Source organism: Phasianus colchicus, chromosome 9 (genome assembly GCF_987193195.1).
Source record: "Phasianus colchicus chromosome 9, bPhaCol1.hap1.1, whole genome shotgun sequence".
Lineage (NCBI taxonomy): Eukaryota > Metazoa > Chordata > Aves > Galliformes > Phasianidae > Phasianus > Phasianus colchicus.
In genome coordinates this window covers 12,161,869-12,188,077 of record NC_143444.1, presented here as the reverse complement: position 1 = coordinate 12,188,077, position 26,209 = coordinate 12,161,869, and the positions used below count along the sequence as shown (strand labels likewise).

The window sequence follows — 26,209 nt, the reverse complement described above, 5'->3', positions numbered from 1 at the left end:
TCAAATGATGATAGAATCTTACAGTAGGCATATGAAATGTGAAGTCATGATTTAATAATGTGAAAAATGTCAGCAAGGTAAAGTAAGGATGGGTAATGACAGCCCAGTGGCATTCTTTGGTTATGACTACCAAGGGAAAAAACTGCTATTACTCTACAATTGACAAAGTATGATTTCATATGTGTGCATCTATCTATCTATATATACATATTTATATATTTGTTATATAATATCCTCCTTCAAGCTCCCTGTCAGTCAACTACTACTATGCTTCCTTTTTTTAACGTCAGTGCATGATAGGGCAGATCTTCAAAGCTACATGTGTAAAATTCAGCTACATTAAAAGACTTTGCCTGACTAAGAAATTCCCTACTGATTTTACAGGAATGCCCAAAGAAGTCAAACATATGGATGTGGCAAATAGCTATGTGGCAGAGCACCAGGAACTGTAAAAATGTAAGTACAGCATTTAGAATCCTAAAGAGAGCTGAAATATAAAAGCAGATATAGTGAATGTTTTGTGTACTATCTTTAAGGATGCAAAATAACTGCAGAGAAGTCACTCAAGGCCTTGCCTCCCTCCCATTTTCAGAGTCTGACACAAAAAAATCAGATTTCCCTGGATGAGAAAACACAGTTACTTTATTTCCTTTGCAGACATCCTCAATGACACTTGCTTAGCTTCTGCATGTTTTTATTATTTATGTTCAATCCTTGAATGAAAACATTCACAAAGCATCTGTATTGGTACGAAACACAGCAAAATTACCAAATAGTTGTTGGGCACAGAATTCCAGATGTGGTCAATATGCACTGAACAGGTAAACTTCTCAGAGGAAGAGTTTGCAATTCTTGAGGTTGCTAATGGTGGCTCGTTTGCACAAATTGTTTTTTTTTAATTATTGTCAGTCTGAGAATAATGTAATAAAGGCGTAACTAATGTTTCACAAAATGTTTCTGAATATACAGAGTACTTAGGTTATGCAAATTAACACTACATTACTAAGTTATAAACCTTTCAATCATTGCAAAGATTTTTTATTTTTAAGTTAATATTTCCTTTCAGCACTGTCCTGAGAAGATTGAGAAAGTCTTTGAAACAAGTTCTTACATTTTAAATTTGTGTATATTAAGTTCAGTATAACACTGAAGCAACACACTCTTAAATTGGAGCAGAGAGGAGGTACTCAGTTCTTCGAGTACTGAGTGCAAGCAAAATATTTTTCTTTGGAAACTTTTTGTGCTTGGACTCTCAGAGTTTTGATCTCTTTGCAGAGGTTGAGGTTTGTGAGGGTGAAATTAAAACCTAAAAATTTAGAGAACCTTGTGGTATTTAAAAGAACAATGAATTGAACATCTAGAGACATCTGTGAAAATTTGTTATATTTGCCTGACTTTTTCCCCCCAGATTTAATACATTTTGAGTAACTGCTTTTCAAAAGTAAAATTTGATTTTTGTCAGTTTTCCTCCACTTAGCTTCTTGCATTCTTTCTATCTGCTTCACTCCAACTACCTTTGCTCTTACCCTGAGTGTCTGCTAATGGTTCTGTTTGCTGTCTGCTGGTGCCACTATTGCTGTGACTCTTAAAACACACCAAAGGTCACTGTCACCTTTTCCTCTATTGTGTGCTTACATCCAGGATGATCATCTTTGCTGGCTTCAGTTGTCTAGAACTCTGTATTTAAATTTTAGCAGATGAGCCATAAGGCTCCTGTGCGTATATATATGTGTGTGTATATATATATATTTTTCTTAAAATGATATCCATTTCTTAGAGAATGTTTGCTTGCAAGGCACTGGAGTTTCCCTCTCATTGCATCATAGACTTAATGTCCTTAACTTTTTTGTTGTGGGAGCAAAAAAAGTGGGAGTGTCTTTGTGGCACATGACAGAAAGAGGTGCCGTTGAACAGGAGCTCCCAGTTTAAAGCAAAGCCTGTGCAATTGTATGGGCTCAAAACACAAATCAGTTTGGGGAAGAAAAGATTCTTGGCTAAGAGAAATCTTCTATCTGGAGTGGCTTAGACATAACTGAATGACTAAAGTATTTGTTTGATGTATTATGGAAAATGCTCTTAGATTAGTGGAAATGCAATTTTTTTTAATTAAAAACCCAAATTAGATGACTTCTGGATGGCTCCGAACACACAAGGATGAAAAGTCCATCACCTCTCATGTTAAATTGATCAAAGAAACGTATTCTGGATAACTTCTTGTCTGTTACTGCATTAATGTTGGAAATTTTCACTAAAGTATATAGCTTGATTTCCATAACTCACTGTTCTTGGGATCATTTGCCTTGGACTGACTGATCTCTGCTATGTTGTAAATTAATCTACTCCACATAGGTGCTGAATGGAATTGTTTTTTAGTTACTTTAGTACTGAGCAGCAGTACTTGTAGCAGGGCTAAGTTGCTGAGGGCTGGGAAGCAGCTCCTCCTCCTCTGCATGTTTTTGGCTGCAACCTCGGGATAAGGTTTCTCATTCCATCTTTCCAAAGATTCTTAAAAGAGAATAGATTGGCTCATTCCTTCAAAGTAATCATCTTCAGCCTTTTGAATGTAAGGCAGTTTTACAGAATGGTCAACAAATGTTTTCTCTGCCTTCACATGGGAAAATAGCTGTGCTTTAAGATACATAGTCACTGTTGTTATTCAATATATGTAAGGTATTGTCCAGTAAATACCAGAGTGACTTGGGAGTTTCTCTGAAGTTGCCTTTCAGTATTCTTTTAAGGGAATATTTTCTATTACTGAAATCAGCGTCAGGCATTTCCTCCTATTGCACACTGTTGCCAAGCAACTTGATTCTTCAATCAAGCTCGTGCCATCTGTTTTTAATTAAAATATTGTATTTGAATACTGTGTTATTGAAATAACTGTACTTGTACATAACAAGGTACATAGTTTGCTGACATCTGCATCTGGATAGGTTTGAAACTTGTATCCTGTAATCGTTCCTGGTTAAAGAAAAGATGTGACAAAGAATGAGCCCTCAGGAGCTACAGCCTGCTGCATCCACTAAGGGGTTGTGAAAATTCCTGTGACAGATTATTATTCAGTGCAATTGCAGCCCACTGTTTTGGTACGTTGTCTTAAGCACACCTTGCAGCTGTGCAAGTTTGACACCGATTCAGAGCATACTGCTATCAGTATTTTTAGATTTTTAGAGAGATTTTTTTGGTGGTTCTGTTTTGATCTGATTGCCCCAGTGAGTTCTTCCAACTAGGTAGTGCTGTAAGGTGTTATCCCAATGGCAGCAAGGTAGTTTGGTTTCTGTACTGCCATGACAGTGGGTGTTATTCTTTCACTCCATAGCTTATGATTCAAAGGGAAGATTTGATAGCAGAAAGTGGTAACTTTCAGGTAATGCTTTTTAACTTTGTTTGTGGTGGCTTGGATGTTTTGGTGTTTAAATAATCCATTTTGTGTGTGTGTGTTTATTTATATATATATATATATATATAGTTAGCTTGTTATCCTTCCAACTGTTTTCTTACTTTTTAATTAAAATAATGTTAAAGGTAGCATTCAGGAAATTTCATTAGTAATTACTTGTAAAGAGTATGCTTGATTCAGGTGTCAGGGGAGAAGGTGACCATGTCTACATGTTGCATGCTCCAGACAGGGAGAGGGAACCATGCTGCAATATCATAAGTCTGGAAATAACACCCAGCAGCTGAAGGAATGCAACGAGCAAATTGTTCATATAGAATAACAGAGAAATACAAACCGTAAGGAAAGGAGAAGCTCTGTTAACTGAGTGTATTTAGGTACAGTTTTCACCCTTCTTAGAGAAGACTCCCCATCAGCCCAATCTGTCCCTAGCCTCCCAGCTACTGAGGTTAGGAAGCTGTAGAAAGGAACATGAAAAGCTGTTCACCACTCTTCCAATAAATGAGCTGTTGCAGATAGGTCAGAGGTAATCCAGCATTTGTCTTTCTGTTCAGTTTCTTCATCTTTAATGATGTCTTTTGAGCTTGTTTCAAGTAATTATAGGTGTGGTTCACGAATGGCCTGAAGCTTATTTTTCTTTTCTTTCTTTGAGAAATATGAGCTTTTAAATAACCAAACTTTCTCTACTTTGTCTTTCATTTTTGGTTTTTATTACCCTGGCCTTTTTGACCGTGAGGTTTTGACCAACTACCTACTCTTTTAGCCTTCTAAACGTTTTGCAGTGATGACTTGGATGTCTGTGTAATACATGTAAGCCACAGGTCATGGTTTGAAAGCAGTTTTGCCATAGAAACTTGTTCATAATTTTTTTAATACTGTAGTGCAATCTCAGAAGTAATAATTTAAATTAAATGTGTTCTTGTTTACAAAAAGTGCATCCTGAAAAATGTTGAATATCCAATAATGTTCCCATCCATCAAATTCTAGAAATCTGTTGAATAGAAACTCCCATTGATTGCTACAGATATCATAATGGGGTAAAAGTAGCAAAATCTGAGAGAATACCTTTAAAAGGTGCAAGTCAAATAATATATTTACGGTGAAGTGTCATTACTAAATGTTTAATTTTGGACACATGGAAGATGCAGTGGCTGAGTTACCAGTTTCTCTGGCATGTACTGATTTAGTTTCCCTTGTTTGACAAAGTATACAGAAAATTCTTAGGAAGCAATTTGAGGATCTGCTTACTTACTGTTTTGATATTGATAAGCTTATACTGCAGAATTAAATACAACACCCAACCACTGTGGAACTGAAAAGTAAAGGAATTTTCTTCTGTGATGCTATCTGAAGAAAGAAAAGTGGAATAAATGAACACTTTTTTTTAATGCAGTGATGTACAGGACACAGACTTTTTGACACTAAGCACGTGTTATTTAGAAACTCATAAGATTCCATTGAAGCTGTCTCCCCTTCTCTAGTTGTAGAACTTAACAGTTTTATACTGGGTATTTTATTTCTATATTCTAGAAAATTATTAGTCTATTCTAGAAAATAAGACTGCAAGTGTTGGACAGCAAATTCCTTGCAGCTCTGAAGCAGTAGATTCTCTGAATAACAAAATTATTTGCTAAAACTATGTGAAGCCAGCACAGCTCCACTCGTACTGCCAAAAGAATGGTGTAGAGGAGATAAAATACAGGCATATTTGGGGGATTGTTCAAAGATTCCAGAGTAGAAAACAGAAGTGACCTGAAACACAGCTTGAACACACGCTGTCGATTTAAAACACACTCTTTATGCTTGCAAGTATTGGCATCAATTTCTTTACATTAAACATGTGCTTGGAGCTGTATTCAAGAACAGGTCCTTAGCAGTGTTTTTACTTAGCTGCTTGAAAGATTTCAGCAAGTAATTTTTCTTTTTTTCCCAAGGATAAACTTAGTGGAAAGTGGGTTGTTTTGCCCATTTTAACCCATCCTTATTTTCTTGAGCAAACACGGTACTGAAGGTAGTGTCACTGATTTATCTTCTCATTGCTGCAGTGATATTTGGTCTGAATTTAAAAAGTTAGCAGTTTTGGGAGACTGCCAACTTGTCTTAACCTAGAAGGATCTCAGTGGTATCAGCTGCTGGGGGCTTGGAGCTCTGCCCTGCCAGCTGGTCTGGAAGTGAGAGTTCCCAGTGGGCAAGGGTGATGAGGATGAAGAGAAGCCAGACGTAAAGACAATTGTTTGCTGTGAGTTATCTGAGTCTCTTACAAATAAGGCTGGAGGCTGATGGAGGGGTGGGAGCCTGCAGGGACAACAATGCAGGCAGGGAGTGCGAAGTGGTGTAATCACAAGCTTGTAAGTGAAGGAGAAATGGAGAGAGATCAGAGAAGAGCTACTTTTCAGTGTGTTGGTTTTGGATCTGAATTTCAGGAGTTGGGGCCTGAGAGCCAGCAGTGCTGAGGGAAGGGTGTGGTGGGCCTGGGTATGTGTTGTTCATTATAAAAGGATGGTGAAAAGTGTGGTGCTAATGAAAGCATGAAATGAGCAGCAGGCAAAGTTAAATAACAGGAATAATACAATCTGTAATACCAGTAGGCTTGACACCCTGTAACAGAACCATTGCACCTCACCTTTCCTAAACCCAATGTCATTGTGGTGGATTTAGGAAAACCCAGCATTATCCTGTGTTGTCTCAGAAAGTGGTATTGAATTCTGAACAAACTGTATTGATATTTTTGTCTTCATTTTTAAAGGATATGCATTCTTTATTACTCCTTCCTTCCTTCATGAAGTTACAGTGTCTCTGAAGTTTGGGATTTTGTTAGGTTAATGTTTACTACTTTCTTTCTTAGTGTCACTGGCTGTTGTGCTTTATGAGATACCAGCAAATCAGCTCCCTTGTGGTAGCACACTGTTTCATATATGGTTTGGTGTATATATCATATGCGTTAGGAGAGTGTCTTCAGATGAGCTGGAATTTGGCTTCCCTGGCAAACTGAGTACTGGTCTGTTCCTGCATGTTCTTGTAATGATCCCCAGCTGCTTTATGGCTGAAGATGAATGTGTTAAGGATACTGCAGTCTGTTTGTAATTGTTTAACAAGAGTATGATGGTAAAGAAAGAATCGGAAATATTCATATATATTACTTTAAAAAATTCTGATTTTTTCGATGCTAAGGCCAGCTTAATTCACCATTATAAATGTTGTTCTCTGGCTTTTGCTGTCTGCAGAAGGTGGAAGATGATTTGGCTACTTTTTGGTATTAACAAGTATGTTTCTTGTTCATTTGAGTGTATCAGTATAGTGAAGACTAAAGGAGATGTGACTGAAGCACAAAGTAACTTGTCATGCAGTGCTGCATACCCTATTAAACTGTGCCATGTTTTTAATTTTTATTTTTATATCTCTGTATGACAGGTTCAATTAATATGTCCACTCCTATGTTTGAAAGTAAGCATCTACAGAAGTACTTTGCTAAATGTGGGCTTCTGTGGAACTGCCTCCCATGACTTTGAGGAGTGCTGGTTTGGGGCTGTACTCTTCGCCTGTGAGTCATGCAGCCTGACAAGCTGTGATGGCTGCAGTGTATTCATGTACTTAGATTAGCAGTATCCTCTCCTGGAGTGGGCAGTCACACAGGGGCAAAGCTCAAGCAATGGAGAGTGCCTACACAGAAGATGGGCATAGCTGTTAACATTTTAGGGAGCTTTTTAAGAGGTGTTATATTAGGTACCTGATATCTTAATAGTATGCAAAATGCCAGAATAGTTGTGACTGCAAAAAATGGTCCAAAGTACCTTAATCCTTATATCGATAACACTACTACTGGGTTACATGCTTTTAATCCCAGAGGAGTTGTCGCCTGACATTAAACTGTCCAAATAGTATTTATATCTGCTGCTGCCCTGCAAGATCACTTAACCCTGCACAGCAGTTTAAAAGTAGTTAATGACAGACCCAGCATGACTTGCCCCTTATGAATGATCACATAAGTTCGACCTGTGCTGTCATGGTTTATGGAGGAAGGCAGTTTGTCCATAGCCCGCTTCAGCCACAGCAGGTAATTTGAAATGAAATGAGACAGTTTCTACAAGCAGATTGATTTGGGAATCTTGCCTGTTCTTCCCTTTGACCCTTGACAAGTTGACACTACAAAGATTGTGACTTTAAAAAATGATTGGGTGCAAATACATTTAGGTAGATGATTTACTATGTGTTAAAGCAAGGACAGTGCGTTTAGAATGGAGCTGTGAGGGAAGGTAATTGTAAACTTTAACAACTCATGTTTTATGTTTCTGTATCTTATTAATTATCCGACCAGACGAATCTTCTGGTAACAGAGGGCCAAGTGCATTACCTACAAAAGCCTGTATGAGATTCTATTCATTCCGCATACCAGTATTTAGAATTTTACCTATCCAGAAATCAGTATGTCTGGTTGGGAAATGCAATAGGAACACTTGCTTTGATTGGGCTGTAAGGGTTAAATCTGAAGAAAAATATCTGACCGTATAGGTTTCCCAATCCAAAGATGTCTTTATTTTTTTTTTTATCCTTTTGTAACTGCAGTCATTCAAATACAAATACTGAAACAGCAAGATCCAGTGTACGATAGGTAACTGGCAAATGCTGAAATAATGAAATGATGCCAGAGGGAGAGATAAAATCACAATTACATGACTATAAATATTTGGGTCTTGCAAAGCCTACACCCTCTTTGTTAAACAGAATTATTTGGACTTTACAAGATGCAACAGGAAGATCTTATTTAAGTGCCTTGTTCTGATATACATAATCAGATTTTTCCCCAAGCTATTTTGTGATTAATTATGTCATGTAAAAATAATTAACTAACATGTATTGCTTCTGAAAAATTACCTTATGGTAATCCAGGTTGGTATGTAAAGCATGTGTGTGAACACTGCCGAGAATGCATTGTATGGATTTTATGATGATCTTAAATTGAACATTTAATTATATCATGGTCCTCGAAAGCAGAAAGTTATCTCTGTTAAGCCACTTACCACTAAGTGTGCATTTAAAAAAATGCATATGACAAAGTAAATGTTTGTACAGACAAAGTTCATCTTTCTGCAGTTCTCTCTCCTGGCGTCTGTTTGAAATGCTTTGTGCAAAGCAGAATTTTGGAGATGCTTGTAAAAAAGATAAAATCTTTGGAAATTATTTAATACCCTTTTGACTGTGTCTTCAGTGAACTATGCTAAAAGTATTCTGCTGAAATGTTTCTTTATGTTGTCCATTGGGTTTAATAGACGTGCCATTTAATAAGCTCTCTACCTGTAAGGATAGACTATTTGACCTTTGTGACCTGCCAGTGGTAGACATAGTATAAGATTGCTTTGTGAAATAAAGCTGTCGGTAACATCAACAAAATAAAAAATGATCGTATTCCAATACTCTCTGCTGAGTACTATGACAGCACTGAAATATGGAATAAAATTGAAAGTAGATTAGTTTTGGGTCCTAAGTCATGTTTTGACAAGATATAAGAGAGGAGAACATATCTTTGAACTTTTAGTTTTAAAGTTTTTTAATGAAAATATTTATCATTTTGTAAGGTTCCTTCTTTCTTTATCACAACTGGGCTGTATAACCTTAAAACAATCCATTCTCTTATTGTGAGGGATATAAATACTGTACTATCTTTTATATTAAACATCATAAAGGATACATGCACGGTGTGAAATTGCTTGACACTTGCAAGTAAAGGAGTGTCACGTTAATAAAAAGCTTATTGCAGAGGTTGAGAAATCAGTCATTAATAAGCCACATATTTTTAAACTATGTAAAGCATGTAAATACTGCAGACAAGAAGGCAGATTTTGCCATATTTCCTTCTCTGTCTTTGAAATGCTTAAGGTCTAAAGGAATAGTGTAAATAAGAATGGCCAGATTGCCTGTTCTGTGGTTGTTGTAAACTTTAAATGATTGGAAAATGAATCCATTAGTGTTTTAGGTTACAGTGATTAATCAAATCAAATGAAGAGCTTATGAGGGGAGTAATGCTGATGCGATTGTGAATGCCAAATGTTATACAGCTTGCTTTCAGTCTCTTCTGCAAACCAGGTAACTAACCTCCTGCAAAATGAATATGCAAGAGAATCCCAGATCACCAATGTCCACTGTGGAAAATAGCTATGGAGAATGGAGGGAAAAGTATGTTAAAATGATGTGATGGTCTTTGCGTATTCGGTTGTGTGTCTAATAAATACAGAGCCATTTAATTTAAAATTCAAGACTATTTTTTTTAAACTGGGAACAAAAAGGTGACAAATTCAAAAACTAATAAAGGAAAAGTAAAAGAGAAGCCGATGCATTATGGCTGCAGCAGGGACTAAATTGATTGACACAACTCTCATAAAATGCCATTCAATTTAGTTATTCTCATTTGTCTCTTCTGCTCTTCTAAGTTCTCATTTGTTGCTCTAATACAAATGCAAGTGTTGTTATTCTTTCTTGGAATACTTTCAGGTTAGTGAAGCAGTTTGTTTGACAAATATTTATTTTTGAAGATGTAGAAATTAAATGTATTTCATGGATGAAGCCACAAGATTTTTACAAAGTATCGCCCTGTACTTTCTGCAAATAAGTATGTTTTCTAAACACTATAGGTAATGCAGAATTTTTTTTACTCTGCCACATAAACAAAACTATTCACAGAAAATCGGGGAGCAGTGTATGGAAATTCTGTCTTGTGCAGTGTGCGTAGAAACACTTGTGATGAGCTTTTAGCAGAGTTTCATAATGAGGAAGATAAGATTTTAAAATGTAGGAAAATAATTTTAACAGACTATAAAAGGAACATTGTTAGGACCATCCTTAGATGGTACTTGAAGAAGGCTGAAATGAAGAAGAGTAGAGAAGTTTTCAGGAAAATTTGCTTGGTCTGTATTGGGCTGAATCAAATATTACATTCATTGGACAATAGCAAGACTTTGTTCCACAGCCTTACTTTTGCCCTTTGTAATGCTGTGAAAGCAATGTCAGTGGATTATCCTTTGGCCCTGCAGATGGTTTGAGATGATCTGTTGCTGAATTCATTGGTGGAGGCAGTATTGTTTTACTCTCTGAATTAGGTTAATCTCCATTACTATTAATTTCTGTGATTGGAAAGCGTGCGTGTCCCTAGTAGCAGCATCTTTGCCTGGGAAATGTTTTGAGCAATTCAGGATCACTTCGGTGCTGACAGCCAGCCACAACCTAGCAAGTGAGGAGGGCACGGTGTCTTCAGCCCACCCGCCCTCCTGGTAACCGTGGTGTGGGAGGGAGGAGTGATCTGCTGGAGACATCAAGTGCCTGCTGGCAGCTGAGGGTATCTCAGGAATAGGGCAAACTTCCTGGCGCAGGGAGGTACTCGTTCTGTGTGGCAGTGAGGCCAGTGTGGCTTGGCTTGCCAGCACCAGTGCTCAGCTGAGCTGTGGGTTTCCTTGAGCCAAAGGAACAGGTCCCCGTAGTCTTCCCAAATTGTGAATCAATGCAATAGTATTTCTTGTAGCACTAATCTTACATGCACATGCATGTGTGTATTAAAATATATGTAACTTGCTAATAATCATATTCCTTTGGAAGCTCTTGCAATTTTACTGTGCAATGAAAACTTTTTTAGCAACTGCTTTAGCTTCCTTTCGTTTTTCCTTTTTGCTTTCCTTTTCCTTTTTTGTTTCCTTTCCCCTTTTTCCACTTGCCTTTCCCCTTTCTTGACATTTCCTTACCTTTCCTGGTATTTCCATTCTTTTGCTTTTACAAAATGTTAATAGTTGAATTTTGCATATTTAAACCTGCTTTACTACAAATCTTTTGCCTTTGGAATTAAAGCTCCTGTCTTTACAGCCTTTTACTCAAAATCTTTAAGCCGTGTAAATTAATTTAATTAATTTTAGAAACAGAGTGAAGAAGCCCACCCCCTTTTTTAGAATTTGTTAATAATGCAATGTACATAGGTATTGGGGTTCAAAAACATCGCGTCAGAAGTGGCCCCTGTTGTGCTTGCAACTTCTCATCAGGTTTTTAATGCCCCTAATTCTGATGTGACCAGACTGGTTTTTGTCTGGCACCAAAAGGTGGCAGCACTGTCTCCGCTGTCCTTGCAGAGTCGGTTTATACTGTGTCTTCTATACATCCAAAAAAAAGGGGGGAAGGTAGGGGGGGAATTTGTTAAAATGGAAACTGCATTATTGATTGCAGTAGTAGTACTTAATTAACATAAGTAATGGTATTAAATAGCTCTGCTTTCCTAATGAAGATACAGGAGTCACGCTAACATTTGAGTGTCACATGCAGGCTATATACACAAAACTTTGGTGATTGAGCAAATGTCTGATTGTGTAAAACCAAATATTCCCTTACCCAGATCAGGGAGTGGCGGTTGATAACAGAAGACTAAATCAGTGGCATCGACCCCTGTCGTGCTGTGAAATCTGTGTGCTGCTGCTCCTGTTAACCAGAGCTGGAGCAGACTCTGCAGAATCCATTGCTGGCTCGCTGCCATTCGCTGGAGGTTTTGATTAATAACTTCCACGGAAGAAAAGGAAAGACTTTACAATGATGGTTTGTCTTCAGTTATTCTGGTAATTATTTTTGTGAGTAGGACGTGCTGGAGAAACGTTCTGCATTTTGACCAAGCCAGATAGCTTTGGAGAACAACCTTTTTAGCAACGATTACTGCTACATATCACTTTTATGATCACAGTGAAATCATCTGAAATACAACTTACTTGTGTTGTACTGAGATTTTCTTCTTTTTTTGAGGATATATGTTTATTTCTTCTTTTTTTGCCCCGTTGAATAAAGTCAGTGCTCTGGTCTGAAGGCTGCACATTTCTTTCTTTTTTGCTCCTAGCAAATACTTTCCCATCCACTATTCCTCAGCCTATGTGGTGTTTTTCTGGGGAATCACCTCTACGTGATTCCCTTCAAAGGCCCCACCAATTGCTTTTCAACTTTCCATTTGTAATCTGTGATAGATTAAGTACACTTCATTGTAGATGTAATTCCATTCTATTGGGCTTCAGAGTTTGTTGCACAGTTAAGCTTGCAAATAAAATGCATATGCTAGTGCTGCGAGATCTGTTAGCAGCCAGGATTGCTCTTCTGCTGTGTTTTCTAATAGAAACAAACGTTAAAGGGGCTCAAAAGTGCCCTCTTATTTTCTCAGACTCCCAAAGAAACGATAACACACTTTGGCATTGAGAATCCCCGGAAGCTCCTTAGCAATGTGAAGCATGCTGCTTTCCCCTGTGGATGAATGAGCTGTTCCCCACCGCGCTTCGAATCCCAATTGACTTGGGGAGAGAGATGGGAGACCATAATGATGAATGAAACAGAGTGTCCCAGATGACAGTGCAGAGCAGTGCTGTTGTGTTGTTCACTTATAAAGTACTCTAGGTTATTTACTGATATTTTTTTCAAGGTTACATTGCTGTACATTGCACAGGTCATATCTGTACAAGAAATACTGTAGTCTAAGGCATTTCTAGTACTAGCGCTTTTCTTGCCCTTTCATTTTCTCCCTTTTTCCCTTCCCCTTCTAATCCCCACCCCCCTTCCAGCCAGAGGTAGGGTGTAGAGGATGACAAACCCCATCTATCTGAGCAGTGCTGGATCTGCTTGTACAGCTCTGGATGTTCCTGTAATGCACTGTGCAGCAATTGTGTGTCAGCTCTAAAACAAAGTTTATGATATTTTTGAAGACTCTGTTAGTTCCTGTCAATGTTAACCTAGAAACAGCAACAGCAATTCACTCTCTGCGAAGTTAGTTTATAGACCTTGTGTTGCTTGCCAAGAGGACGTTATCCCACGAGTAGTGATGTTGTACAGAGGAGAAATCAAAAAGGTACAGGATGAATTTTTGAATGATTAAAGAACTGTGATATTGCATGGCTTCATCTCTGTTAGCCTCGTGCAGAATTGCTTGCTTATGCTACCAGTGAGCAGCCAGAGGAATTCATTAACATACAAATGCAGCAAGAGTAGTTGCTTCAGTGGCACACCTCTATTTACATGGGACTTCTATCTCCTTAATTCCAAAGGGGAATTTGGTTGAGTGGATCGCAAACCCAAAATGATTTTTTTTTTTTTTGAAGTCTCACAGTGTATACAAGCAAGATTTTTAAAAACTCATTAATATTTTGGCTGTCATATTTTTATATTTGATTTTTTTTAATTTTTTTTAATAGCAATCATGATCCTGTGTGATATGTCTGTATTACCCTAGCTGGTGAGAAACACGCTGTAATCGTCTCTTTGAATATGTTAGAATTCTCTCTGCCTCGTATGGCCTTTAACCTCATAATGTGAGCACCTATCAATCATTCATGCATTTATTTTCACAGCACTTTGTGGAGGTAGGGTATGCTGTAGAAGGGCAACTCAAGTACATGGTCTTTGGGGACTTACGCAGTATCAAGTCGGATACTAGTGGCTGGCCCTCGGATTTCTCACTCTGAGATTCATGTTCAATAAACCCTCTTATTTCTCCAATGCAGGGCAGAGGTAAAGGACTAAATTTGAAAATATCTAAATAGGCATCTGAACTATAGTAATGCAAGCATTGGACACCTGCAATTTGAATAATTAACGTGCAAAAAGACTATGTGCACAGAAACCTGTGGATGTTACAAAGCAGTGCTTCACGCAGACAGGTTTCTACTCAAAACTCATGCTCTCCAAAAATTCACCAATGTGATGCTCATTCTCTACATTGAAAAGAAATGCAGCTAAACATTGTTAGATTTCTTGCTTTAGTTTCACACCGTGTGATTCTTACCATTTCTTTCCTTTTTCTGTATGTGAAAGTTTTTAAGTCTTTTTCATCATTTCCAGCACAAAGTTCTGGATTACAACAACTCTTCTTTTACGCTGTCTCAAGGTACCATTGAGCTGCTGTTGAATATTTGGCTGCAGGATAGTCCCACTATAAGGGTAGTTTGTGTGACTGGAGCTGCAGAAGCAATTTGTGCCGACATTCAGTATGATGCTGATAAAGTTTTATTGCTGTAATCCTTGTATTGCAAGTTTTCAAAAGATTATCAAAGGCTTCTATCACTGGTGAAGAAGAATCTGAAGAAGCTATTCTTTCACACATGGTAATGAAATTCTCCTCTCCCAGGTGACCATGCCATTTCTCTTCTGAAATTGGTTATTAAGTAACACTTGGATAATGAAGTGATGATCTGGCTAAACTGCAGACTACCTTGTCTTTTACCCTTTCTCGGATCCTTTATGGTATGCACTACAACCTTTTTTAGGACTTTTGGAGAGGAGCCAGCTCTTCACTTTGTCAACTTCTCTGTCCTTCAGGCTTTGGTTGCACAAACTCCTGCTGCTCTAGTGGTCCCAAAAAAGAGCAAGCTGCTGCATAGATCCTTTACCTATCTTTACTAATACTCAGAAAACATTATCAGTCAGGCTCCTCTGGAATAGGGCAGAAGCACAAGCTTTCCCTTCTAAACCTCTGCTGAGCAAGTGTTTATTTTACGTATATATGGGTAGTTAAGTCTAAAATATAATGAAAATCCTCTATCAGTATGTGTGTAGTATTCTTACCATTTATAAATATGCAGGGTTAGTGACATTGCTTGCCATCGTTTTGAATTCGTTCTTCACTAGATACTGAATAAGAAATTAAGCATAATATTGAGGAGTTTCTTGGTTCAATTTTCTTTGGCCTTCAAAAATATTTAAAAAAAAAATAATCACAAGAATGGCTCAAAAATAACAGTTTCATTTTTAAGTTGAAAATAGTTATCTGTGTTTGGAGCCTGCTCAATACACTTAGATTGTTTCCAACCTTTGTTTTTTTATTTTAGAATGAATTTTATTTAATTGAGATCATGTTATAAGTATGAAGCATCTTGCAATTTAGCATAATACACTAAGAATTGACAGCAATTAAAATTGGATTTATGATCTGCTTTAGAAAGCATGCACACTGTAATGTTAAGCAGGATTTAAAAGATAGGAAAAATATCAGTTATCTGTTTAAATGTTCACTGTGGTCCCACTCCCTACAGAAAAAAAAAGCCACTCCAACGCTATTATTCTGCAAGAATGGAACACAGGATAGCTTTTAATTCATGCTTGCTTATTACTTTCAAAAGAAAATAAGGATTTGGAGTTGACGTATCATTTATCTAGTAAGGGGAAAAAAAAAAAACAGATGAGATTTCTCCATAAATACTTCATTAGAAGTATTTTATACTAAGTAAATTATTGTAGTTGTGAATGTAGTTTTTGATAAGTGGTTTTTTTCCCCTTGGGTATTTTTTTGTAATCTCTAGTCATTTGATACTGACCTGTAGCATGTACATTGAATGAATGAGCAGAATGGCTCAAGAAGTAACACTTTGTTTTCAAAATATCCGTGTTAATTTTTTTTTTATCAGTGTGGAAAAGCCCTCCTACCCATAGAAATACCTAAGGCAACACATGAAATTTTAGGTGAAGGACAGAATTGCATTCTGTAGGGTAATGTTATGGAAGGTAATTATGTGTTATTTCCATTTAACATTTTTTTGTAAATAACTTGAGTGGAATGTAATTCTGATGACCTGAAAAATAACCACCATGCTCACCTTCAGGAAGCACAAGAAGGAGAATCTGGGGAACTCACAAGCTGGTTGGCTTCACCTCCGCACCTCTGAAAGCTATGGAGCAAGTCATCCCAAAGCTGCTTCCAGCATCAGGGAGAGCAAGCCATCAGCTGGGAGCAACCAACACTGAATTCACCAAAAGCAAATTGTGCCTGACCATCCAGGTAGCTTTTGTGGTGAGATGACTGGTTTTGTGGCAGGGAAAGCAGTAGATATTGTATAACTTGACTTCAGAAAGATGTTCAGCATTGTCTTCTCTAGGATCTTAGTACTCTTATTCATGAGATGTGGACTGTTTTTTGTTTTTGTTTGTTGTAAGTATGCCTTAGTGGGCTGAACAGAACAGTGAGCTTCCCATATACTCCAAGCTCTTACCTTCTTTTGGATTTTAATTCTATATCTAATCTCTGCAAATAAAACACAGTTGTAGAAGAAAAATTATCAAATATTGTGAAAAAAGTCAAATGTTTCAAGTTTTAAACTCCTCAGTTCAGTTATCTTGTTAGTGGAGATGCATAAAACCTGCTCACTCACTACCCCACCCCTCCCTACTCTCCAGATGATTGTCAGAGCTTGCGTTGTGGAGGAGAGAAGCTTCTGGGAGGTGGGCTTCCTTGGTGCAGCAGCTGTGCTTTGCTGAATAAAGAGGCAGCCCTGGGGGATAGGAAAGTGTATAGAACTTGGAGCTTTGGTTTTTGCATTTTGTGTAAAACCTGCTGCTGACAGTGTTGCTCATTTTACATTAAGGAGTGCTTTTAAGTGTTTGGTGAGGCCAGACCTTCTGTCTAGTGACAAGGGTGACCACTCCCCTCAAGCACCATCGATGAAACTAGCTTCAGTGGAAGGAAAAAGAACCTTATTTTTATCAATTGAATTATTAGCACACACTTTGCTAACATACAGTCTGCGTTGGCACATCAGAGGAAAATGTCCTTACATATCTCCTGAGATAATTAATAAGGGCTTTATAATCAGGCCATTAACTTGGTGCCTAACTCAAACTAAAATTCTAGTTGCTGAGCTCATATACATTCTTACCGATGCTTGACAGCAAGATTGAGGGAGTTCTGAGTTCAATATGGTTTTATATGTGATTAGCTTTGGCTGTTTAAAGGATGTTGATATGGAAAGGAAAAAATAAGCTACTTCAGGATTTTTCTGGGTGTGTTTGAAAGAACCACTCTCTTAGCTGCGTTTCAGAAAATATTGCAAGCTTGATGCCTTAATTTTTTTCTTGCTTGCTATGATTTCACTATTTGCTATTGTAAAAAAAAAAAGAATAAACTGCATTCAGTATTTAGGTCAATTCCTGTTATTTCATCTGTGCTACCTGGCCACGGCATCCTTATGTTGCCTGACCTGCATATTGATGAAGAAATGACTCTTAGGCAGAGGAAGGAGCAGTGCAGTCAATGGCCTCTTTCCAGGAGGTTGGGTTGTCAGTGTGGGAACATCCTTCTCCTGTTGCTGAGTGAACTTGTGAGTGCCCTGTCTGGCTAGCTGACAAGTAGAACAGGCATAACAGCTGCACATCTTCCTCTGAATCAGGTGTGAGGGGTGGTTAGGAGATAATGACTTGCCAGCACTTAAAGTCCCTGGTGTTGTTTGGAGAAAAGCAGAGCACAGGTTACCAGCATTTCTTTTTTTTTTTTTTCTTTTTTTTTTTTTTTTTTTCTTTCTAACTGATCTGTCCTTCTCCCGGTGCTGTTGGGAAGGTTTGCACAGACTTGTTCTTTATGCCTTCCCTCTACTCACCCCAGCCAAGCACCAAGTGGCTTTGCTGCAGTAAGTTGCTGTAGGGCAGAGGGTAGGACTGCCTGCCTGCCCTGCCTCCATCTGACTGTGGAGCTGCTGATAGTCTCTGTGCTCTTGGTCGACTTTAAGTCCAGCTGAGGCAGAACAGACTTCTCTGGTCCTTAGCCCTGGTAATATTGTTCATGAATTCCAAGTACAGAGGCTTTAATAGCTTTGCAGTACTATGAGGTACAAATGCAGTGTCTGTTGCATTGCAGAATCCCTGACAGCAATACCCGTTCTGGGAATTGTAATTGAGGTCCTGTAGCAGTAGCAAGTTTCTGGATCATGTCATGCCGGGGTAATAGACTGATTCTGCAGCCCAAAGGGAGTGAGCTCTGGAGGAAGGGGTTCCAGATGGCTGAACATGGTTCATTTGGCTCTGTTTGTTGGAATTGCAGCTAACAAATGACTGAACTCTACTTTAATAAAGCTTTGTGGCTAGCAGAACAAAGGAGCTGAGGAGAGCATAAGGTATGACAAGACAATTGCGAAAGGCTACTTAGCTGCTTATAGTCCCCAGGAGTAATTGCTTGTTTTGCTGTGTCTGGAGGTATATCACTTTACACATTTATCAGGTGCTTAGGCTTCAAATAAGGACATCAGATATAAGGCTCAAATATATTCTTTTGCTAGTGGGAAGTTCTTTAAAAATGCAGTTAAAAGAATCTATGTATATGTATTCAGATTTCAAATAATCACTGTATCCCTCAGGTTGAGTGACTGATCTTCATTTTCTCTTTGAAAATGGAGACCAAACATGCAATTTAAAAAGTTCTGCTTTTCTAGCAGGTCTTGATTCTGCAATGCTTGCATGGAACAGTATTTACTTGAATGAATAGTACCATTGTACTTATTTGCAGGAATAATTGCTCTTTGGTTTTAGTAAGGGTGACAAAGTTGAGCTTTAATTTGCCACAGTGAGGACATGTGCAAGTGATTTTCTCTTTACTAGATATAAACAAAGAGCATTGAAGTGTACAGACAGATTAAGATTTTTTCTGTGTTGGTATCTTCTATTTGGTTCTGTGGTATTAAGAAAAGTTCTTAGGATGGCAATTCCCTCATATGAGAGTATTTGTCTAGACACGTTAAAACAGGGATATACTTCTTTCTCTTTTCATTTAAAGAAGCAGACTTCAATGTCTAGGAAGTTTCTGATGCTTGAAACTTAAGGGGAAAAAAGCAAATAACTAATTACAGATGTAAATGAAAATGTTCATAAAATTTAGAATGAAGCTTTTGAAGGGATAGTGAATTGAAAGAAGCCTTTGAAGGAATAGTGAAATCTGGATTTTTCATCAAGATTTTGCAGTGAGCGTACGTATGTCTGTTGTGATACAGATCTACTCACATAATATTTCTCTTAGAGAAACACGGGATCCTTTTTTTCTCCTAGCTGTTGTCAAACCTCTCAGCTGTGTCTGATCAGTTTATTCAGTGGACAGGCTGTTTCCAGGCTCTCTTTCCCCTCCATCTTACTTGAAAATATCAGGAAATTTTATTTTATTTTTTAAGTCTGTTTGTTGTAATGTGTTCTGACTGCTTACTGAAACAACTCAGAGCTATTCATAAGTATAATTTTTCTGGAGCAGACATATCACTGTGATACCCTGTTTGCAAAGAAGAATGGCAGGCAGGCAGATGTAAAAGTATTGAGTTACTTTTGCCAATGCTTGAATAAGGTATTTTAGTTCTACCCATCCAGTTGCTAACTGTTGTAAAAAAACAAATAAGTTACTCAAATTTCTGTTTGTATTCATGTTCCAATTCATATTAAAATATACAAATTGTTGTTCAGGAGAGCAGAATTGAATGACGAATATCAAAACAGAATATTATTTCCTAACTTATTTTGAGTTCCTTCAGCCAGTATACACAACTTTTTCCATTGTCTTTATGAAGAAACTTGTGTTTCTGAAGAAGTCATGAGGTAAGAAAATGCATGGGTTTATTCACCTTGGATAAAAAGGAGTAAAGCAAAGAAATGGGATCATTGAGACTGCAAGAATTCCTATTAACATTTGAATAAGCTACAAGAAAATGAAATGTCAAGCCTTTTGCTCTCTTGTGATGAGTAATGGTGGCTTTTCTTTCTAGTAGCTCAGAAATATTTGCTCATGACTCTCTGTTTTGTAGGGGTTAGAGAGAGAATGACTGCATGTTGAACTTTATCTGGAGCTCTTGCTGTTGCACTCTCAGGACAGAGCAAGTCCTCTTTGCAATTTCTTTCAGCACCTGCTTCCCTGGCAAGAAGGAAATGACTAGGCCCCTACTTGAGGCAACCAGGGGATTTCAGCTGTTCTCTGGTTATCAGTTAAGAGACAACAAATACATCCTAAAAGTTGTACCAGAGGGAGTGCATGCTTAATTCAGCCAAGTTAATACGGCAAAACTTCTAAGCAGACCTCTTTGAGACACATTTAAAACAAATATCTTACTTTGTTTTAGTATGGAAGAGCTTTAGCAATGGTATAGAACATAACTGCAAATTCTACTTTTCTCATTCTCCTGCTCTGATTTGGTTACAGGCAGCTGGAATCCAGGACAGAGGAATGGAGATCATCAAGGGATGCTGAACATTAAGGCTTCAAAAAGGATGCACAATCTTCTAGATATCAAAGTATTAAAAAAAATCTGTGACATTTCTAGTAAGTGGACTTTCTCATGTATTAAACTGGTTTGTGGGGATAAAGGTACATTTTCTTTGTCTATTTGCTCCCCTCCTGCTAAGACAGTGGTGTACCTGTTTTGATGTGAACATTTATTCAGCTGAACTGAAACCATCAATTCATTTTTGCAGAGGTCACCAAAAATCCATCAGGTGGTAATGACATTCAGTCACTACTGATGTGGGCTGGATGTGAGCCAGTGATCTAGAGGAGAAAGGCAGTCTAACCCATTACCAGTCCCCTGGAGACAGCCAGTCCCCCACTTTTTGCTCATCTTTCTGCTTCTACTGCTCTCATAGGTTAATCTTTCTTCTTCTATGTCTAATGTGATAATCTTTCTTTTCTCACATATCAGCTTTTCACTTTCTTGACAGTACTGCTGGCAAACATCCTCAGCATTTTTTCTTCTGATGCATAAGGTATTAGTTAGGGCAGTGGTCAACAGGGGTTATTTAAATACAAAACAAACCAAATCCTAACCACACAAATGGAATATTTTATTATAGCCTTTCAAAGAAGGGAATAAGTTGGTAAACATTTTAAAAGTTCTTATAAGAATGTGGACATGAAGGCCTGGGCCTGCCTTTATGCTGTATTGCTGTAATTCAAATTATCTCATTCAGCTACTAGAAATACGTACCTTGGCAAATTGTGCTTTTCAGCCTCTGGTGTTTCTGGCAGCGTCAGTGTCACAAGCTGCTTAACACCCTCCACCCCTCCCCAGTAGTCTAGTCCTATTCTACTACACAGCAGTACTCTTTCAGCATCTTAGCCGTGCAGAGGATCAGACCATGTTAGGTCAGGTGCAGTGCTGTGATGGGGTGGCTGTGCTGCTCATGATGTTATTGTTGGTTGGGCTGTACTTGGTAAGAGAGCTGAAAGTCTGTACCTATGTGCCAAACAGTAAGAATTGACACAGGATACAAAACTGGATGCTGGTGAACATTTGTTTGGACTCAGTGTTCGTTCTGAGGTGATAAAACCCAAGAATTTTTCCTTACTATTTTTTTTAGATGGTTCCTCCTTACTGCTATACTGTATAAATGCATTTGAAAGAGAATTTCTAAGAAAAGTTGCAATGGGGCTATAAACTAACACATTACATAAAAATGTATTCATTGTGGAAAAGGGTTTGCAGCCATCCTGAAAGTACTTTGTTGCTGCTGGACTGTCTCTAGTTAGGGGAGAAAAGAATCCTGTGACAAATTATAATGTGCAAGATTTGCTGTGAGTATTTTGAAAGCAGTTTGTGTTCTAAGATGCTTCTCCATAACAACGCGGTCTATTTTTAAATGCTTTATCAACATTTAAAAATAAAGCTTTGTTATTTGAATTAATTAATTTTGTTGAGGTCAACTGGGTTTTAAATGGATACTTTGACCTTAATCATACGTTACTCCAATGAGCTGAGAGCTATAATAGCAATATCTACCCAAGTGTCCTGTGCAACTTTCCACCCTCCTTCCCCCCTCCCTCCCCTTCCGAGTGAAAGAAATCAGGGCCTACTGTTTCTATTTAACAGAAATTGTTTTAAATTAGTCTGGAGGTGTGGTTACTCCTCTAATCCAGTGCTTGTAAACATGCGATCCTGCCAACAGAACTGTGTAGGGTATTTTAAGCTGATATGGAGTGGATCTATGCCAAGAATCATTTTGCTGGAATGCCTGTTTTTCTGTGTCATGCCTCACTTTGTACAGCTTCAGCTATGCAATAATCCCCAAAATAATTGTGAACCTTCTGTAAAGAAGTTGGAAATTTTGAAAATTATACTGCAGCAAACACTGCAAGTCTTCTATCACTGTGCAAGCAGTCTGTAGTTGGGAATTCCCTTTCATTTGCATACATGAAATGTGCAATTACTGTAAATGAGTCGTAGCAAAGCTAATATTGTCACCATTTCCCTTTTGCATTTGATTACATCTTGTATCTTTTCAGGAACTGTTTGCACTTATCTGCAGAGCTTTAAATACTGCCTTAGTGAATAAACATTTCATTTCAGTAAACAATCCCCAGAAATAGATTTTTACCGCAAGCAGTTTGTTTTTAATAACACATGCTGGCTTTTGGAGTTAGATTCCTAAAGGAACTGTAAAATGCATTGCTGTCCCAGCATCTAACTTCCCTTCTTTGTCAGCCTCTAACAGATGTGCTGGGTTCTCCGTAGTTACAGGTCAGCTTCTGTTTATTAAAAGCAAAACCAAAGCAAACCAAAACAAAACAAAAAAGAGGAAAAAAGAAAAGGAGTGCACATATACCGAGGTAGGTTTTTAAATTATAAGTTGATCATTTAGGATCCCAAGTAATTTTTTCAAGTTAAAAATAATGATCTTTCAGCTAGTTCTTTGTAATTCTAGGTATGGTACAAAGTCAGCATTTTAATTCTTTGTGGCACCATTTCCATGAAAGGGCAGTTCTGGCTGCCATCTTGACCTTGCCTATATTTCTAATGAACCTCAAGCCCGAGAGATCAAATTTGGTTTGTTTCTCTTAGTAGTGGGCTGTGGCCACATGTTCTATGAGCAAGTCATTTTACTGATTTGTCTGGGGCATGTAGGTGCTGGCATGGGAGTCATGCTGTGGGGATGACACATAGCAGGAGAAGTGTGCTGAGCAGGAGAGGGATGCAGCCTCCATGCTGCAGGAACATGAGCCCACAGCCCAGGTCAAGTCGAGGTGGTGGGAAAGGTATCCCTATAGCTCAGTGTGCTCTAAGTCATGCCATGGGCTTTGAGCCACAGGAAGGCTGGGCAGAAGCTAAGGACTTCTGGCAAACACGGAGTGTAGTGAGTGTATCTCAGACCTCAGCCCAGAGCTTTGAACAGTGGCCTTTCTTACCAGAACTGTCTCTGGGGTTGCAGGTTAGTTTTGCAGCAAGAAATCTTAGATTTTATGTCTGAGAGCTGGACAAGGTAGACTAATGATTGTAACATTTTTTTAATTTTTTTTTTTTCCTCACCTCTGTTTGTTTTGTCAGAAACACATTTGATTCAATGATATATTGCATTTAAATCTGGTATGTGGCCAACAACTAGGAGCAACAAGGAATCAGAGTGTGGAGAGAGTTTCTGGATTGGGCTAGTCTGTCAAATAATTACATCAGTATAATTGTAACAGATGAATGTGCCCCATTAATATTTTGATTGTTTTCCTTGATTTCTGTTTATTATTATTATTTTTTTTTTGTAACATACCATGTCTAATGTTTGCTACACATTTACAATAGATTATATTCTGAGTTCCTTTAAAATAATATGAAACAAACATGATTTGCCTGGAAGATGTGTCAATATATTCAAATCAGGGTCTACAGCAGAAAGCTCCCCTACGTCTTCTGTTCTTTTACATGCACGTGCTTGAAAAATACTTGTGTCTGTCATTAGTTTTCTCTCACAAATTTCAGCCATGAGATTTTTGTGAACGAAAGGGAAAAAAATCAATTCTTGTGGATTCATAGTGCTTGTATATGAGGATTAGGCTAATACAGATTCACAAGCAAAAATCAATACAGATTGTAGAAATCCCTTCTGCTAACGATAGAACTGATCGTGCAGTTCACAGCCTTAATTATGTATCTTCTTTATGAGACAATGGTAATATCTCTTCACATGGACATGCAAGTTAAATTTTACCTTCATCATATACTTTTTTTTTCTCACTGGGAAAATGTAAGAGAAGTACTAAATATTATTTACCTGCTCAAGAAGTACTGAAAATGACAGGCTATTTTATAATTTGCTCAAAATCATCATCATAAGGAGTGGATTCACTTCCCCAATTTCCTGTCCTCCAAAATAAAAAATGTAGAGCACTTCAATAGAAGTGCTGTGTACAGAAATTGTGGTGTTAGGCAGAGGTTTATGGTGATTAGAAAACTTATCATTCAGAGTTTATGCTTTTATGAAGTAATATTGCAGAGATATTGTGATTTGAGGGTAATAAACATTTCTCAAGGGGAACGAAGGACCCATTTCTTTCGAAGGGCTATGTGTTTCATGTGAAGTCACCCACCTCATCCTGATGGTTACTGAAGAGCTGAAATGCACCACTAGAGGTTTTTGTCACTGCTGCACATTACAAAGTGGTTTTCCAGGATGGGTTTTTCTGAAGGCATGTAGGATGCAAGTATGGTGCACATCCCAGTTGGATTTATGGTCCCCATAAGGTATACTGGTGATTGGAACAGATGAGGCATGCCTTGCAAGCTCTTGCACTCGCTTTGAGACATCCTAACCCAGCTGGTATTCAACAGATTTCCTTCTTCCAGGTTCTGAGCAAATAATCTAACCTGAATACCACTGAATGTTCTGTTAGAGGTCAAATAATATATTAATTTCTACATGCCCACCCCTTCCATCTCTCTCATTTTTCCGTCTCTTTCTATGATATTTCTATGATAATAATTACATCATTTTTACAGTGGTATGTAGCTCTGCATGAGAGACAAGTTCTTCCTGTGGTCTCCAACAAGAATAATGATGCTCACAGAATAAGCTGTGAATAAGAGAGATTTTAAAAAAAAGTAAAAAATCACCTGGATTGCAAAGGATCTCAAAGATCATCCAGTTTCAACCCCCTGCTATATGCAGGATTGCCAGCCAGTAGACCAGGATGCCCAGAGCCACATCCAGCCTGGCCTTGAATGCTTTCAGGGAGGGGGCATCCATAACCTTTCTGGCCAACCTGTTCCAGTGTCACCTAATAGCCAACCTAAATTTCTTCTGTCTTAGTTTAAAACCATTCCCCTTTGTCCTGTCAATATCAACCCATAAAAAAAAAAAATTAAAAAAAATCTTTTCTTTTTGGTGCACCTGGAAAGGATAGAAGGAGTTTTACCTGCTATTTTGAGGAGCAGTAGGGCTCCCGTCTAGCACACTTAAAAGAAAAAGACTTTGCCACTTTTTAGTAGCATTTTTCATTTGTGTATTTTTTTTTTATTTAAATGAAGAAAAAAATCTGCATAAAGAAATGCTTGGCTTGATTTGACTGATGTGTTGCTGAGCTGGAGACACATCCACACTCTTGCTTTGTTGCTTCTGGGATAATGCAGCATATGGTGGTTATTTGCTGGATTAAAAAACAAGGCCCCATTTTAATTCCAGCTGTGATCATGTGACTTTTTGTGAGCTGCAAACGCTGATGAGGGGTGGATTTAGAATATGGGATTTGAATTTTATGACCTTGATATTCTCTTAAAAGGGAGCTTTAGATTGTCAGTTCTTTAGATTGCTTCAGTTTTCTGGATTTGTAATGTTAATGGCAGTTGGGCACAGCTGGTGTTGGTTAGGATCATCTTCTTGAGGATACCATACCATGTGGCTGCAGAACAGAAAGAAATGTAATTTGTTAGGTGTTTAGAGCAGTCAAAATTCTACCAATTAGACCTGAAACTGTCATTTTGAGATGTAACGTGTTTATAACATAGATTGTGTGAAAGATGATTTAGCTCATGATTAAGAACTGAAATGAGGGGGGAAACCCTAGAGATGACGGTAATTGGGATCATATGGGAAAATACTGTCTAAGTGGAAGAAATGTAGCTCTCTACAGCCTTTTCAAGATTGTAGTTTGAGTTTGTCTTGTATCTGCCATGGAGTGGTCAAAGTATTAAGGTTCAGAGGGAGCTTTGTTCTTTACAGTGCTATGCTGAAGTCACAGCAGGGAGTTTTCTAGAGAAAATAAAGTTCACAAATAGAAACATTTGTGCGCTCTCAAACATACTAAGCACTGTATGCTAGAATAAA

At 38.0% G+C, this 26,209-nt stretch overlaps 1 protein-coding gene across 15 annotated transcripts in view; it reads left to right on the top strand.

Moving 5' to 3' along the window:
* The window catches only part of ZNF281 (zinc finger protein 281), a 128,609-nt gene that overhangs the window by 20,011 nt on the left and 82,389 nt on the right, over window positions 1-26,209 (top strand). For 11 of the 15 annotated variants that reach the window (XM_090146155.1, XM_090146154.1, XM_090146156.1 and 8 more), the window contains 3 exons: window positions 385-456; window positions 15,991-16,166; window positions 20,328-20,447. The gene's annotated coding sequence lies outside the window, so the exon portion shown is untranslated. Of the gene's footprint in view, window positions 1-384; window positions 457-11,762; window positions 12,207-14,519; window positions 14,625-15,795; window positions 15,964-15,990; window positions 16,167-20,327; window positions 20,448-26,209 lie in introns of those variants that run through there. The other 4 variants (XM_090146158.1, XM_090146169.1, XM_090146168.1 and 1 more) reach the window with 4 other exon arrangements.